Consider the following 17,198-nt stretch of genomic DNA (forward strand, 5'->3'; position numbering starts at 1 on the left):
TGCCTGAATTCTCCAAAGCTCATGCTGACATGCAGCATTTCTCTACTCTTGAATTCTTTTCAGTAGGTGTTGAAATCTTTTATAGTAAATTGCATTTTACATGCTTGAAACTTCAAAAGAAGGTGTTAATATAATTGATACATGATAAGTTTGACAGTTGATGTCATTATATGAGTTTCACTCAGCAGCCTTCTGAAGCAAAAAATAATTTTAAAATCTGTTTTTTCTAAGGAAAGGAAGCTTATGGCTTTAATGATGAAATAACTCCTTAATGACCTGCTCTAAATCCATAAAGTCCTAGTTCATGTCCCAATATTCAACATTTTAAAGTGGATTACATACAATTATTCTGAGTATCATATTTCTTGGATCATGGATCATGGATCTTTTGTAGCAATAGAATTGTATTTCGTGGCTATATACCCTCCTTTATATTTGTATTAAATTACAAACAAGGAAATATCTTACAATTATTTACTTGACACTTTAAATCTCGTTGCCTCTCAGTGGGTATCAATAGGATGGGAACCTGTCCCAAATTACCACTTTTATAAAGTCTTTTTGATCAAGCCAAATAACAGAGAAAGGCCTGGAGGTAGCCAAGAACAGACCTTGGAGCAATTTTTTCAGAGTCTTGAAAAAGGAGGTACTCCGAGTATCAATTAGATTTTTTTGATTCATTTCCTGCTGAAATTTTGGTCACCAAAATGTGATTTAGTTGATCTGAAAATGGTAGGATTCAAACTGCTAAAAAATGTAGGCAGATTTTTTGTTTGTTTTTGATGGGGTCTGTGTGAGATCTGTGAGGAAAAGCCAAGAATAATTGATCAAAAAAACCCAAATGATACTAGACATGTAAATACAAAAAGAGCTATCCTTTAGAGTCATATATGTCAATGTAGAGTCAAATAGAGGACAGATACAACCACTAAATCTTTGGAAATATTTTTGGAATCTTTCATGGGAAACCGGTTCAGAGAGTTCCTTCTACCATCTCTCCATGTTCCTTGCTGAAACATGGACAGAGCTGCCTGATTTGCCCCCTCTTCCTTCCAGCCTTCATTTTTATAGACCATCCTGAAAAAGCAGAAAGTTTTATAAATTCTAAATATAGAAGAAGCCTTTTATGCAGTCACTTTTGGACAGGTTAACATTGACTTTGTACCAAGATCCATCCCAAAATCAAACATGACAGAGTTATGGAGAAATCAGGAACGGACACAGCATCAGACCTTCTCCATAAACATTGCATTGTGTAAAAATTCTACAGCTACAAAAAAACCCCCAAAAAACCCCCAAAAAACCCCAAAAAAACCCAGATTTTTTTCAGCCATAACCCCACCCTTCACACAAACCTGATCTTCACCTAAACTCATCTCAGTGTCACTTGGCTGTTGCTGTCACCTTGGAGGTCTTATTCCATGTTGGTATGAAGGAATCAAAATTTAAAACCAAATGCTTGTATAAACAAACCTCCAGTTAAATGCTGCATGCACATTTTAATCTTACAATTTGTGTCCCACAGGCATCCCTGGCAACAACGAGTGTGGTATCTGTATCACAAAGTTCTTCTTTCAACAGTTCTGAGTCATGAAGAGAGGAGGATGTTCTCCTTGTGCACAAATGAAACTCAGGAGGGATGGAGACTGCCAGGCCAAGTGTATCCCATGGAATTTGGCATCATTTCTGCACTATTTACCACTTCACCCATTTTACAACTATGCTTATCTTCCCGTGTGCTTGAAGACAAATTATCCAAGAGTAAAACCTACATTCTGTAAAGAGCACTTCTCCATCCAGTTCTCTCCCCAGTCCATGAACCTTAGGTTAGGTACTTCAACCTCACTTGGCCAGACAATTCTGCTCCTGTAGGAGTACTCAGACCATGTCAGACCTCCCTGAGTAACTCAAATTAGAAATTTGTGAACCCAGAGTTTAAGAGAAATAAAAATACTAACTTTACACATTCTCAGTTTTGCAGTTAACAGCAAGAGGAGAGAGAAGAAAGACAGATTTGGATGCCAGTGTCTTAATTTAGGTCAGGCACCAGGTTGAAGGTAAGCTTGGGACAAGCAAGAAGGCCTAGGTGCAAGAAGAGATAGGTGGAAGAAAGCAGGAACAGGATTCTAGTCAGGCAGGAAGAGCTGAGGGATCAGAGCTAGGAATGGTTTACAGAGGAATATTGCTGCTGCATGCAGCATGCTGAAAGAATGGCTTTTTTTGGGCTGCAACAGCATTTGATGGCTTAATAACATGAGTTAATTATCATTATTATGGTTTTAATAGTGGGTTCTTCGAGCCTTAATGCTTTGATGACAACACTACCAGTCATTTACTGTTTTCTCTAAAATGTTCATCTCAGATCCATGAAAACTTTACTGCCTCCTCTCATTTATAATGGATCTTACATTCACATGGCAGATCTTTCCAAATTCCATGAGGAACAATGCACCAATGAGAGCTTTTGTGGGCTTGTGGGTTTGAGAGAGGTCAGTAAGTAAGATCTTCCCCACAGCCAGCATGTCAGTGCTGGACTCCCCTCACAGGAGTAGTTCATAGACACCATCTCCAGTCTCTAAGGCTGATCCCCAAATCCATGACACTGAACATGTTGCCCTGAGACATTGTGGATGCCCCACTCCTGGAAATGTTCAAGTCCAGCTTGGAGAGACCTCTGAGCAACCTGTCTAGTGGAAGGTTTCACAGCCAATGGGAGGGGGGTGGAACAAGGTGATTTTTAGGGTTCTTTCCAACCCAAATCATCCTGTGATTCTACAACTTGCTGCATGCCTGTCAATGCATCAGTCACCTTTCATACAGTAAACTTTTCAGTAACCATTCTCATGGCACTTTCAGCAACAGCTTTCCTGAGAGAACATTTTATGTTGATCCCCATGAAGCAGTTTCACATATGGCACCATCAGTGGCTCAGTCCTCTTGAAGGAATATTCTCTGAATTCTCTGAGCTGTGTGATCTATCCTGATTGCACAGCCTCAAAACCCTCCCTTGTTTATTGGGGTTTAAAGCTACCTTTTCCAGACTTCCTATTTTTCAGCCAGACCTGAAGAGAAAGGAAAACCGGAGCACCGCTGGGAGAACTTGCTCTGTCATTGTGAAAATTTGACAGATCCTCAAATTACAGTGGGGATAGTTGAAACACTGTGAAGGAAGGCCCATGTTACAACACTAGTAAATTAAATGTACTTTTGTAGCTTTTGTATCTTACACAACCCAGCAGGAATGACATGAGGAGAGATGACAGGCAAGCACATGCCTCAGCTACGGAGAGGGGAAAGAAGGTGAGGAAGCAGGAGGTGGTGACAGAGCATGAATAGCTTCACAAGGCATCCCCAGACAATCAAGTTGACAGAAGGAGGGGGAGTTTGCAGGCAAACTTTCTGCAGTCTCATTAGATTGCGAGCAGACTGATGAGAGCTCTAAATAACAGGTGCTTCATTGAACAAGAGAGAAAACATGAAAATGAAATGAAAAAAAAAATTAGGGCTAGTTTCACCAGGAGTGTCAGAGGCTGAGGCTCTGACAGGGAGGAATGGTCCTCTGCCTCCTTCTGTGCCTTTGGATGTCTGCAGGCTCACGGGCAGGAGCTTAGAAGGTCTCCTGGGAACAGCAGCCACCCTGCAGAGTTCTGCCCATTCTTGCAAGGAACTAAGTTTTCCACAGCTGCAGAGTTTTTGTGACTCTTTTGAGGAAGTTCTACTATTTCTTCTTCACCTTCCAAAAACATCCAAAAACTCATTCAAAACTCAAAATAACCACTCCCAGGAAGAGAACACAACCTACCATCAAATTCAACTTAAAAACTTGGTTTTTGAAAAGTAGGTCCTGTCTATGAGGATTTTAGCTCTATGTAATGAACCAATAAAATCCTTACCCAGTTTACACAGGGATTCTTTACAGACACAGAATAGCACAGGTATCCATCAATTACACCAACTGTTCATCCATCACCAGTTTCTTTACTTTTACTTTTCTCAGGGCATCTTAGTAAATGAGTAGCAGTCTTATTTCCTTTTCTTTTTTTTCTTTTTTTTTTAGCTTTTTAAATTTTTTTCCCCCTTCAATACAACAGTAGTAAAGGAATGTTAAAATTCTCTTATCTTCACTGGTCAGAATGAGATGGATACATCATCATCTTAAATTTGCCAGTGGCATTTTTTTTAAATTTCAAGCTAAATGTTAAAGAATTTGAAAATTTCTCTACTTGTTTTCTTAACACTGCATGGTGATTGCCTTGCCAAGAAGTGGGAGTTCACTTTTGCAGGAAACACTTTGTTCAGTAACAACTGGCAAACTTGCAATTAGTTATATCTGGCCTTGCTGATTGGTCATAGTACCTGGTTCTCCTGAAATTCTTGAAGGCAAAGGAAAGAAATTAGAGGCTGCTTCTCATCTGAGAAGCAGGATATGATTACAGAGTTGACAAGCATTATTTAGTCTTGTCCGTATCAGTGTCCAGCTACCACATCTATCAGGACTTTGAAGAAACCAAGACTTGCTACTTCATTCTGCAGCAAGTTACCACTTTGTGCCTGATTTTTTGTTTCATTTTGTAGAGGAAAGAAGAAATTACAGTTAATTTTTCTCTCAGTGGGTCTTTCTGACACATTCATATACTCCTATTGACCCATTTCAAAGTTCACCACTGGGAAGTACTTTAAAATCCTGAAATTATTGACCTTTTTTTTTTTTTCCTGGATACCCTTTTACACCCTTGCCTGAGGGTGGCACGATTTCACTTGCCTTTTGCAGTCTGGTTTTGTCCATGTACCACAAGATACACAGGAATGTGGTGATTCATCTCCTCTGACTTTGGATACTACTGCTCAGTTGCTTTGGCTACCTGTGGCTCTCTCCATAATCACTTCAGAGACCAGAGGGCTTTAAGGCACGATTCATTTGACCTATTTTAGACATTGGCTTTAGCATGAAATAAATTGCACGCCAGAAGTTCTCATTTCTCTCCCAAGTGAGCCTCAGGTGACCAGCACATCTCCAGCTGCCTATGGTGTGGCTGTCTGCAGCTGTGTTAAATCAGTCCCACCCATGAATTTCACTCAGGGCCTCCATCCACTGAAATCCATGGTGAAACTCCCTTAGGCTTTGGGTACAGTTCTGCCCCATTTCATCTTTGAGAAGAAATGGATGTGCTTGCAGATGTTTTAAACACATGGTGGGCTTTTACTTTCCCGAGATTTAGGATAGCACCTTAAAGGCTCATTAAATATCTGTATTGAGTTGCTCCTGTTCACTGACCTGTTTGAAATGAAAATCAAGTTAGTGCAATAGGGTTGGAGATGTGAAATTCTTCTGCAGGTTTGAAATTGTAGAGGTAATTGTTTTATTAAAATATTTGCTCTTTTGCTCCCTACAAGGTTTTTGATGGCCTGGAAGTCAGTGTAGGGCATCATGCTAGCCGTTAGCACTTTGATTTCCACAATACCTTCTTTTATTTAATAGGCCTGAAATATTGATTAACATTTACAGATTCAATTCCAAGCACTTGCCAGGGGTTATTGAGAGCCAGAGAGAGCTGGTTGTGCCAGTCAAATTCTGAGGTGTAATGAAATCCCCTACTGTGCCTGTCAACTTATCCAGTGTACAGGTCATTTCCCACAAGGTCTGCCGTGTTGAAAGAAGCAGTTTTCACATGAAACATTTCATAGGGAAAAAGAAAATATGTCTCCAGTATTGTATGCTTTATCCTTTTGTCTAATATTGAATGGCCTCATTGCTTCACACAATTTTTGCCCCCAAAGCTTTCTAAGTCAATAGAAGAAGAATCTTTCAGGTGGGCAAAAGTCAAGACTCGCAGTGTAAATGCTTTATTACTGTTGTCAAGGAATTTCACAGTAACTAAGGCTAGAGATAGACAAGCCCCAAAAGGACTGGAATCTCAATCCATTTTAGTTAAGTATTGAATGATTCTTTTATTCTTCCAAATATTACAAAGCTCCCTTTGAAAGATACTTACATCTTTCTTCCAATAATGTCCTCTTTCTTAATTTGTTCCAAGACCACATATTTCCTTCATATTCAAACTCTCTTACCTATTTCAATCCAAGTCCAAATAGAATACATTCTATTCCATCCAAGTTTACTTCCGATTTTCTTTTGTTTAGGATCAGGGTGCTTTTGTCTTCTTATCTCCTATAGAGAAAAGAAAGCATATGCAGAGAAATGTTTCATTTTTCCAGTTTTGCTCCTGCTACTAAATGTCAAATATCTGGTTTAAAAAAGGTTATTTTAAAGAAAGATGTCCTGTTCCTTGAGTGACTAGGATCTAATTTTAGATTGACTATAACAATAGTCTTTAAGTCAAAAAAATCAATGTGAAGTTGTTGGACCTGATCTTTCATGTGATATTGTCTCAAGTTTAAAATTTCTGAATGAGGAGTACAGTTGTTTGCCCTTAGTTCTCTAAGGAGGAGGGGGACACAGATACCTGAGCTGGTCAATGCTTCCAGTGCTGACCTGACCTCAAAATGATGGCTTTGATTTACAATTTTAGAGTGGACTTTGGCGGTTTTCTCCATCAGCTTGAATTGTAATGGAACATTTGACACTGATGAATGGCTGTATAGAACCAACAATGGATTCAAAAATATTTTCTTCACTTTTTGCTGAGTATATTGAAAGGAGAGGGAAAACATCTACCTGAGAATGATGCACTGGATGTTTTAGATGCATTGGATGTCAGCAGTACTGGCTCAGGAGAAATCAAGTCCACTCCTTTAATTGAACATTTCTAACAATTTCAATATAATGGAAATTGAAAAAGGCAAAGGAGTTTCCCATTAAAATTGGGTGATGAGCAAAATCCAACTATTTGACATTCCACAGCAAGTGCACATTTTCTCCTTCAAGTATGTTTTACTTTATATGTTATTAGCAAGAAGCTTTGCACTAAGATAAGTGGCAAAGATGCAGGTCTTATAAACAGTTTGCTACCAAAGATTGGTTTCCCATCACCAGGAATGAGCTTCAGTGACACTTCATCTACAAGTTTCTCTTGGTCTGCAATATATACCCAGTTCTGTTGCTAAAAAATTAACTATATGGTCTATATAAACCTGTTTTAGTCATTATACTTCAATTTCTACATTCTTCAGTGAGAACAAGATGTCTCTAACAAGAGCTTTGCTGGAAATGGGAATGAAGGTGACTTTTTTTCTGGTAGCCAGCATGCTTGAGGTTAACATATAGAATTTTAATGATCCATAATGATTCCTAGAGCAGGATCCCATTCAAGATTAAATAACATATATTTAAGTATCCATATGTGACTGAGTAATTAATCTCCTGATAGGTACAGCTGACAATCATTTTATGCAGAAAACTGCTCTTGAAGAGTAGAATTCAACTTTAGGCTTTCTGAAACTTAAATATCTGGGGCATTATGCCTAAGGCATTCCTACTGGACTGGAAAATATAAAATAGGATTTATGGGAGGTGACATCACTGTGAAGCAGAAGCTAGAGGCCAAGCAAGATACTTCTGGGTATCTAAAATTATACAAGACTGTATTTAGGCAACTGGATGCTGTCCTAGATAACTGATTCAGGGTGAGCTGATAATCTGAACACCACAAATATCACTGTTTCCAGTCATGGAGACATCCTAGAGGATTTGTAACCTGTACATAGCTTGGACAAACATGACACGATCCTTGTAGGAGACATAAACACAAGATCCTTTTAGGAGACATAAACCCTATGCAGGGGAAACCCAAGAGGGGTCCATAAAGGAACCTCAAATGGCAATTGACACATTCATTTGAGCAAAATAATGAAGTACTAGAATCCATTGAATTTTCAATATATGTTCTTTAACTATACCAGGAGCTTAGACACCTGCAGGAAAACTTCCATGTTTCATCATCTCAATATGTGAGATTGCTCAGAATACTCCATCTGGTGTGCCTTAGGGTCAGATTGGCAATAAGAAGTGGTTTTTTCACACAGAATCAATTAGGTTGGAAGAGACCTCTGAGAAAATGGAGTCCAACCTATGATTGATCATCGCTTTGTTACCCAGAGTGCCACATCCAGGCACTCTCTGTTTCCTCGAACAGCTCCAGGGATGGTGACTCCACCACCTCCCTGGGCAGCCCATTCCAATGCTTAACCATCCTTTCTGGGAAGAAATTCTTCCTAACGTGCAGCTTAAACCTTTTCTGGCAAAGCTTATGATCCGCAAGTTATGGATCCACAAACCTATACTGGCCTTGAAGTCAAGTTCCCCACAACTTAGATGATCTCCTACTTTCTTCTGAGGTGGCTAAGACTCTCCTTTTCATTTTTACTTCTGAACTCTCTGCTCTTTGTAAATCCCAAAATTAGTTACCTTAGAACACTGCACAGTGGATGGTGCAGTCTCACCTCATCTGGATGGAAGACATTGACCCAGAGAATCAGGCACTCTGAAATCCTCCTCTGATTAAAAAGATTTCTTGGAATGACCACTTATTTTGACCAGAGGGGGCTGATATTTAAATACTGATATTGATTTTCTGTGCACAAAACAGTTAAGCATGAATTAGTATGAGATGTGTGACATAGATTTGACTTCCTCTTGGACAATCCAATCAGTAGTGTGATGGAAGTCTCTTTTTCTGTAGCCAATTGAAAATGCCATTCATGCAAGTGGAGGAAAGCAACAAGCTCTTGAGAAGAGGTGATTTCAGCACACTCAGCTGCACGGATGGACCTTCCCCTAACTGGATGGACAGGATGATTCAGAGCAGAGAAGAAGAAAAGTGAATTTTAACATCTAATATCCTGTGCTTGCAAGTGAAAAACAAGACTCAAATACTCTCACATTTCTGACTCACAACTTTATTTTAAAAGGAAAAAGCTGTGTTTCTAGATGAGGCAAACCTTTATTTGACTTTTAACACGGGGAAAAAAAGTATCTCAGTTCAAATCAACTCAAACATTGTGGGTTTTTCTGAAAAGAGGTAAACAGAAAAAGCAATAACTAGCAGACCCCTAATGAAAAGAAGGTAAACTCAGATAAAATTGAATTTCAGCAGAATATCTGTGCCTAATTCCCTTCTCATTTTAACAATCTGGGTCACAGCTATAGTCTCCTGGGATCACCATGCATTGGTTTCTAGTGGTGTCTTTCCAGTGTGTCTTTGACACCATTTCACACCCAACTCCATTCCTCAGAGCAGCTTTTCCACTACTTTTCGGCTTTTCTACCTCCAGCTAAAAACCTTTTTTTTAAAACTATTGTCACAATTTCTGCTTTCTTACATTTCCCTTTGTTAGGAAATAAAGGTTTATTGACTCTAATTCAGCTTGACGAGGTTCCAGAGCTTGGAACATTTTAAAAATTCTTGTGTTCTTTATAAAAATATATTGTTTGCTCCTTATGTTGCATGTCTTGTTTCTTAACCATTTTGTCACTGTACTACTAATATGAATGTATCCCCTCCTGTTAAATCATTGTCTTTTTAGAGCTACTTTATAGTATTAAATACAAATCTGTAACACTTTCATCATGTTGACATAACAGCAACCCAAGATATCCCCGACTGCAAGAATGCTGGGAGCATGAATTCTAACATTTTGCTGTAGGCTAAATTGCAAAAAAATGGTTTCAGCAGCTGTGATTGACCCTATCTGGTATAAATCAACTACAATGTATTTAAATTAGTGTCTTTTAATTAGACATAAACAGGACTGGGAGCTGCACTGAACGTGATCAGGTGAAATCTCTGCTGCAACCCAGAAATAAAGTTATCATTTACATTTGCTGATCTCTAATTGTGACACATTTTATGAAGGCCTCCAGGTTCTCTTTTCCTCATGCTGGTCACACTTTCAGCTCCCTTTGTCTCTCTGCCCCTTTAGCAAAGTGGTGCACTGACTTCTTGCTGGAGACATGAAATCTATTTTTCTGTGTTTTTGCCATAATCTTTTTAGCAGCCCCCTCATTCTCTGGATTTTCTGCATCTAATCACCACCTTTCTTTGATTAACTGTAAGTAAAGCTTACAGGTGTTTTGGAGGATTGGTTTTAACAGATTTTTTTTTTAAGTTTTAGTGTAATCTAGCCAGAGATTTAGAAACACAGATCACACCAGCTTCTGTGGTGGTGTTCTGTTCCTACATATAGTATAGGTGCATTTAAAAGTCTCCTTCTTGGTGCCTCAAATAGCTCTTACACGACTGAAACTTAAATGGAACTGAAGTTTTAAAACAAATGCTGAACACCCACAGGTTCCTTTGGTTCTAGTGGTTATTGCAGGTGCTTAATCACTTCTAGAATTTGCACACTTTTACTCAATTTGGAAAGGCCAGGACATTTGCAAAAGTGCACTCTCCACCCTGCAGAGTTTTGTGTTTCAATAAATGTGTTACCAAGGGAAAAACAAGATGAGATGCAGACCTCGAGATTGTTGCTTAATTTCAGCCTTTTATTACAGGAGCCCTTCCTCTGCTACTTCATGATAAATTCAATCATTGACCAATTCCTACAGCAAAAGCAGGGCATCTCTGTCTTCAGGAGCAGGCACAGCTTGAGATTTCTTTTTAGGTGACTAATGGTCACTTTACAGTGTGTGAGTGGGACACAATCAAGATCCTTGAAAGCCCAGCACCCTTTGAGCAGGGTAAAGGTACCCGTGCTTAGCTTAAAAACCCTCTTATGGCTTTTCCATTGGCTTCCATCAGATTCCAATAAACAGTGAATGCTGGCAGGGATTTTAAAAAGCAGAATAAGCTGCTGTGGGTTCAAATTCACAAAAAACATCAAGGCATTGACATCTAATTAAGAGCTGATTCTTTAGAAACTCAAGAATCATTTAAATGTATTGTCATTTAATTATCAGCCAGGAATCTAACCTAAAATTCAAACATTTCCCTGAGTTATTTTCACTGATCAACATTTTTCCTCTTTTTCTTTTTCTTTTTCTTTTTCTTTTTCTTTTTCTTTTTCTTTTTCTTTTTCTTTTTCTTTTTCTTTTCCTTTTTCTTTTTCTTTTTCATTTTCTTTTTTTAATTTCTCTGACAGTCTGCATCCTAAAGCATATAGATTTTTGGACATTCATCTTTTCAAAGCCAAGCAAAAAATCTGAAAGCAATTTGCAGGGTGAAAATGAAGCAAAGAAAATCCCCAAAGGGAACTTTCCTAGTGGTAAATCTGGGCCTATTTTATAGCTGAGGTAAGAAAATCCTTCCTTGAAAAGACATTTTCTAATTGAACATGAGATAAACAGATCTTTGGGCTAGTTTTTTAATTTTTTTCCTCTTATCTTAACAGAAGGTTATTCACATTATCAAAATTCTATTAAAGGGTTTTTATTGAAGAAAAATGTTGGACATATTGATATTAATAACATAACTTCCTTGAGCACCTGTTCACATCTAAAGGAAGGTCAGAAGCTCAGGATCACTGAAAGATTGCCTAAAGATTAAAAATATCTTAAACATAACTTGTGTGGGACATTTTAGCTCATTTTTAACATGTTGAGACTCCAAAAACTCATATTTTCCAAGAGGAAATTTTATTCCAAAGGATCAAGAAACTTAGTTTTCTGGAAATAAAACTGAGAACCAGAAGATTATTAAAAAAAAAAAACAAAAACAAAAAAAAAAAAACAAACACCAAAAAAACCCCACAAACAAACAAAACCCAAATAAAACAGAAAAATGTTATGGCACTGAGGATGGAATCTTGAGGTATGGCAGTATTGTGATCTGGACCTTTGTGATTACAGCTGCAGAGGAATGGCCTCATCTCCTTTATCTCAGAACAAGGACTGAAGATCTCTGAGAGATGATAGTGTCACCAAAAAATCCAAACTGGAAGAAGCTTACAAATAGGATTCTTTCAGCTCCATTGAAATTTCTGCAGACCTTGAAAGGTGACATTTATGCTGTTCCTTTAACACCATATCTTAAAAATGAAAAATACTGCAGCGAAGGAGATTCTGAAGAAAATGTGTAATTTTAACAAAAATAAGTGGTTTCTTTAGAACTAAATAAAAAGTTGAAAAGTCCTCAAAAGACTTCCTCAATACTAAGCAATATATGAATGAAAATTTAAATTTTTAGACCTTCATCTCTGTTACACATTCATTTTACTCTGATATTCCAGTGATCTGAAGCCCATGAGTGTGAAAGAAAGCCAAAATTTCTCTCCCAAGGGATATTTTTTAGTCAAGAATTTAAATTTTTTGAGGACAGTTTATTTTTACTTGTTACTAAAAAATGTTGCTTTTCCTGAGAATTTAGGAAAAAATTGTAAAAGTTCTGAGAAAAGTGAACTTTTTTTACCCAGATTTTTCCTAGTTCTAAACCAGAGAATTGAGGAAACACAAAAGAAAAAGAACAAAGGATTGGAAGTGGGGGAGGAATTAGAAAACGGTGCTTAAAATTTCATAATTTCTATACTGAACTCATTCTATCTTTGTCCTCCCCTTTTCAGACATTTTTTTCCTTCTACTCATAGCTGGAAAGTAGCATGGCCAAAATTATAGATCATTTATATTATATTAATATTCACCATTCCTTATTTTGACAAAACACTGATAAGAGTTGTTTGCTGAAGTAATACATTAATATTAATAAGTGAATAATGAGTTCACTTAAGACTTTCATTATCTGTACATTCATAAGTTTGAAAGATGAATATGATAGCTGAGCAAAAAATATTGCTAATTATGGTCTCAGCTCAATCTCCAGAACAGCACAGCTTTTCCTAGAGATGCTTTTAAACCAGAAATCAAAGTATCAGCCTTGGACTTAAGAGTGGAGCTGAACCCCACCTCAGACTCATTTCTTCATTCTAGCTTTACTTCTCATCGTGCCATAACTTTCTCAATATTTGTTGAAAGAGCTCTTGGGAGCTCTCATGTTTGTTACAAAAGACTGGACATATTTATTCCAGTAAGGGAAAACGTTGCCCTCACTGTAAACAAGAAGCAGCTGGACTGTGTTGATGAGCTCCAGTGAGAGCAGAGTTTATGCACATTTTTTTGTAGGTAGGTATTTGTGTATTGTCTGCTTCTCCAGCAGAGTTTTGTTTTGTCTTGGAGTTGATACTCCACACCAAGATTCACATAAATAGACTTCCCATGAGCTCTTGCAAAAAAAAGTGATTGCAGATCATATCAAAACAGTCACAAAATTACTAAGCTGCCGTAAAATTGGTCTGAGAACTGGTTGAGGAGCAAAGAACAGCTGGAGTGGGCAAGAGGTAGCCACCAAGGGCTGAGAGAACTCCCTTACTGGAGCCTGGGATTGTTTCCAGGAGACACAGGAGAGCAAAAGTCCAACCTAGGAATATTTTCTTATCATCTCGTTCATGCTCTGAAAATTGAATCACGCAATATTTTTTACGGGAAGAAAGAAACAAAACCAAAACAAAACCTTCCACAGAACGGTTTTAGTGTACATTTGAGGACAAAGTTTATAAGATCAACTCAGCCCTCAGTGCCAAGACAGGAAGAAAATTTTCTTCAAGGCTTTGATTGAGTCTATTAGGGCCTCCTCATTATAAAACTTCCAGTGTTGTTCACAGTGGGAAACGCGATTCCAAAGTAACTTGTCTGTCAGATTTCTTCTGGTTTAGCAACAGGAAGATTGATTCTTAAAATTAATGTAGGAAGTGGAACAGTGGGAATGGCTGAAAGATGCTTTGCCTATTACAAGTTTATGCTTGTGAAATGTAAATCTTGATGCATTTTTGCTTTATTTGGACATATGTAATTGCTGGATCAGCTGGAAACTTGAGTTAGCCCAGCTCAGGTCTGACTTGCTCTCTTAAAATCTCTATCCATCATCTGTAAAAAAGAGATTTATACAACTATTGCCCTAACTTTTATGCCTTAGTTAAGTGCCAAGAGATCTGTGTCCATCTAATATTCTAGCTAGTATTCTAAAATTATTCTATATGTATTCTATACATATATATCCAAAAAAGTCATTTTAATTTCATTGCTGTGATAGGCAGATTTTTCCTAGTGGGCCACATGGCTATTCCAGAGGGCAAGTTCAGTCACCAAATAGGGTTCTGACCATAAGGAAGTTTATGGTGTGATTTCCAGCCTGGATGAAATATGCTAATTTAGCACTGTGAATATTTTCCAGTATGATCACCTGTCAGGTAGAGCACGCAGATTGAAGGTATTTTGTTTTAAAGGATATTTTTTACCTTTTCTTTTCTGAGCTGAAGATAATCTGAAGGTATTTCAAGATGAAGGCATTTATATTCCAAGGAACAAAACAAAGAGATGCTGTAATGGCATATGTGAGCTACATTTACCCTGAGGCATTTACCATAAAGTTCAGGGTGTTTTTTTATTGCATCATTCTGACAGCTGTGAATAGGAAAGTGAACATATTGGTATTGTCACTGGGAACTACCATTTACATTTTTGGATCCATGAGGGAAAGCGAAAGGTACCAGCATCTGTGAGCACACACAGAGGACATAGATCTAGAGTGCTCCCTTGGATCCATTTCATTTGGAATTCAAGAGGGACAAAACAGTTAAAATAACTGCTGATTCTTTTCCTAAAAGGGAAAAGAGGGAGGGAATGAAGTTGGGAGGAAAAAAGTAAGGAGAAATACATGGTGAGAGAGAGAGAGAGAAGGAGGAAGGGAAGGAAGTGGGAAAGCTGGCGGGTGAGTATTCAGAAAAGAGAGACAAATAGGGAAAATTGTATAAAAAGAAAAGTAAATAAAATGAAGGAGTGAAAGCAAAATGGAACAAAAAAGGAAATAAAAAGGAAGGAAGGAAGGAAGGAAGGAAGGAAGGAAGGAAGGAAGGAAGGAAGGAAGGAAGGAAGGAAGGAAGGAAGGAAGGAAGGAAGGAAGGAAGGAAGGAAGGAAGGAAGGAAGGAAGGGAAAGAGAAAGAAAGAAAGAAAGAAAGAAAGAAAGAAAGAAAGAAAGAAAGAAAGAAAGAAAGAAAGAAAGAAAGAAAGAAAGAAAGAAAGAAAGAAAGAAAGAAAGAAAGAAAGAAAGAAAGAAAGAAAGAAAGAAAAAGAAAGAGCTAGCTAAGTAGACAAAGGCTGACTTCTTCCTACTTCTTCCTACATATTTGTCTGGAGAGGTACATATGGTATATTTGATGTGCAGAGAATATTTAAAATGACCTTCTACAAATGTCCTAGTGCACAAAACAAGAAAAAATCATCACTTTAAATGTCTGGCAAAGTTCATTATGCTTTCTCTAGTCTCTGTGGAACATCTTTAAGCAAAAGCATGGTAAATAATATATCAATTTTCTATCGCCACCTATGAGTGAAAATGTAGAACTGCAAATTATTCTTCTGTGCATAACAGAGGAAAGAGATCTGACAGTTGTAGTTCAAATATTTCCAGACATATATATTGTATGTCTGAGGCAAAAATAACTACAATAATTTGTTTCTGGAAGAAATAAGCCAATTTTCAGCATATTTAGTTTTATTTATTTATATTTAGGTTTATTAATTTATATAATTTTATTCTTAGCATACATTTTGGGACTTATTCTAGTAGTTCTACTATCCTGTCCTAACTGAAGCCAAAATTTTGGTGTTCTGTGGTCCCAGATAAAGACAATTCGGATTTGGATGGTGCATGGCATATAAAAGCAAGGGTAATCTCAACCTCCTGTGTCTACACAGTATTTCTAGATTATGAGCTCTGAGATATAGGCAGTGACTTAATGGCAAGTGGTGCAAGAGGAGAGAAGGAAATAGGAGAGAAGCACCAAGAAGAATTTGCTTAAGCCAGCAACAGGGGCAAAGCGGAATAGGCCAGAAAATCTGAGTGAATCTAAGCCAGCGAGATATAGAGTGGTAGAACAATGGAGCTGAAAGGGGAGTCAGGACGTGCAGAATGACAGGATTAGAGAGGAAAGGGGTATGGCTGCTGAAAGTGTGTTATTCCTAAGGTCACAGAGTGGGGAGGAATGAATCCTGTCAGATGGCAGCAGCAGGACTTGAGGAAGAGTGAAGCAAAGTGAAGACAACCCAGAATGTGTTGAGATGCTCCTTTAGGATCCAGGAACTCTGGATATCGTATTTATCTGAACCACAATCTTCCTATGTGATTGGAAAAGGAAGGAAAGAAAGCAATAACTCTGGGCCCAATTCATGACAGGAGTCCTGGTGGGATTCATTAAGCAAATGAAACTTTGCAGCACAGAGATCTTTGAGTCTCCCCAGGCTCCTGAGCAGTCATTGAGGAAAAGCCTCCTCGTGTAGGCTGTGAATCATCTGCATGCATTTGGCTGGATGAATTGCATTTAAAAGGAGACTATTTTGCTCCATTGTCTTTGAAGGGAGTCAGGGGTGCCCAGATCACATGGAGACTTCTGGAGCAGTCATTCAGCTGCCTCCTCTTGTGAATGGAGAGAAATGGGAATTTCCAGTGTGTGATTCATTCCAGCTATCCCAAGCACTAGTTTGAATTGTCTTCTGGAATTGCCTTTTATTTCTTTATTTTAAGAAAAACCCAGCCTGTTATTTCTGAGTGACTAACAGGCTTTGATAACTCACACTTCCACGCCTAAAGTTAAGTGAGATGAATCCCACTCATGAAATATGGAATCCACATGAATTCCTTCCTGCCAGACAGTTAGTAGACAAAGGTCTAGAGGCCAGCTAGGCTGAAGATTTACATTACAACTGTCCTGGCTTTTTTTATCCTCTCTGCCTCAGGTAGATGGATGCCATATTGATGCTGTCAATATGCTCTCTCTTGGACACACCTCTCAATGCAGCACAGAGAGGTCCCTAAAATCTTGTCATTTTGGCAGCTCAGGAGACATCACTGTGCCTTCCAGCCCACAACATCCCTGTGTTTTTGGGGCAGGACTGTCTCATTTCACTACAAGAATTAACACATGGAAGTTGCTTGCAGGGATGTAAGAAGGTATGAAGGCAGAGGTCATAGATAAAATGACGCAGTGTAAAATGTTGAGTTCCATTAAAGGACAAAGCGAAGTTGAAGCAGTAGCATTACAAAATTACCATAATAAAGTGCAATCTAGGCGTATGGGGAATTCTGATACAGGTTTTTCTATGTCTGAGTTGGATCTGCCACAAAATATCTGTGTATTCCTCAGCAGGGTGAAGAAAACTCTTGGGAATAGAACTTTCATTTAATGCAATTTTCATTTATCCTCTTTAACACTGAAGATACAGAGAAAGCTTCCAAAACACAAGAAGCGTTGT

The 17,198-nt window shown here is 38.1% G+C and overlaps 1 long non-coding RNA gene across 1 annotated transcript in view; it reads right to left on the reverse strand.

Moving 5' to 3' along the window:
* Window positions 1-17,198, reverse strand: part of LOC119708715 — a 45,116-nt gene that overhangs the window by 24,756 nt on the left and 3,162 nt on the right. Inside the window, exon 2 of the long non-coding RNA XR_005259156.1 lies at window positions 6,070-6,169. This is a non-coding gene — a long non-coding RNA (uncharacterized LOC119708715). The remainder of the gene's footprint in view (window positions 1-6,069; window positions 6,170-17,198) is intronic.

Source organism: Motacilla alba, chromosome 1A, assembly GCF_015832195.1.
Source record: "Motacilla alba alba isolate MOTALB_02 chromosome 1A, Motacilla_alba_V1.0_pri, whole genome shotgun sequence".
Lineage (NCBI taxonomy): Eukaryota > Metazoa > Chordata > Aves > Passeriformes > Motacillidae > Motacilla > Motacilla alba.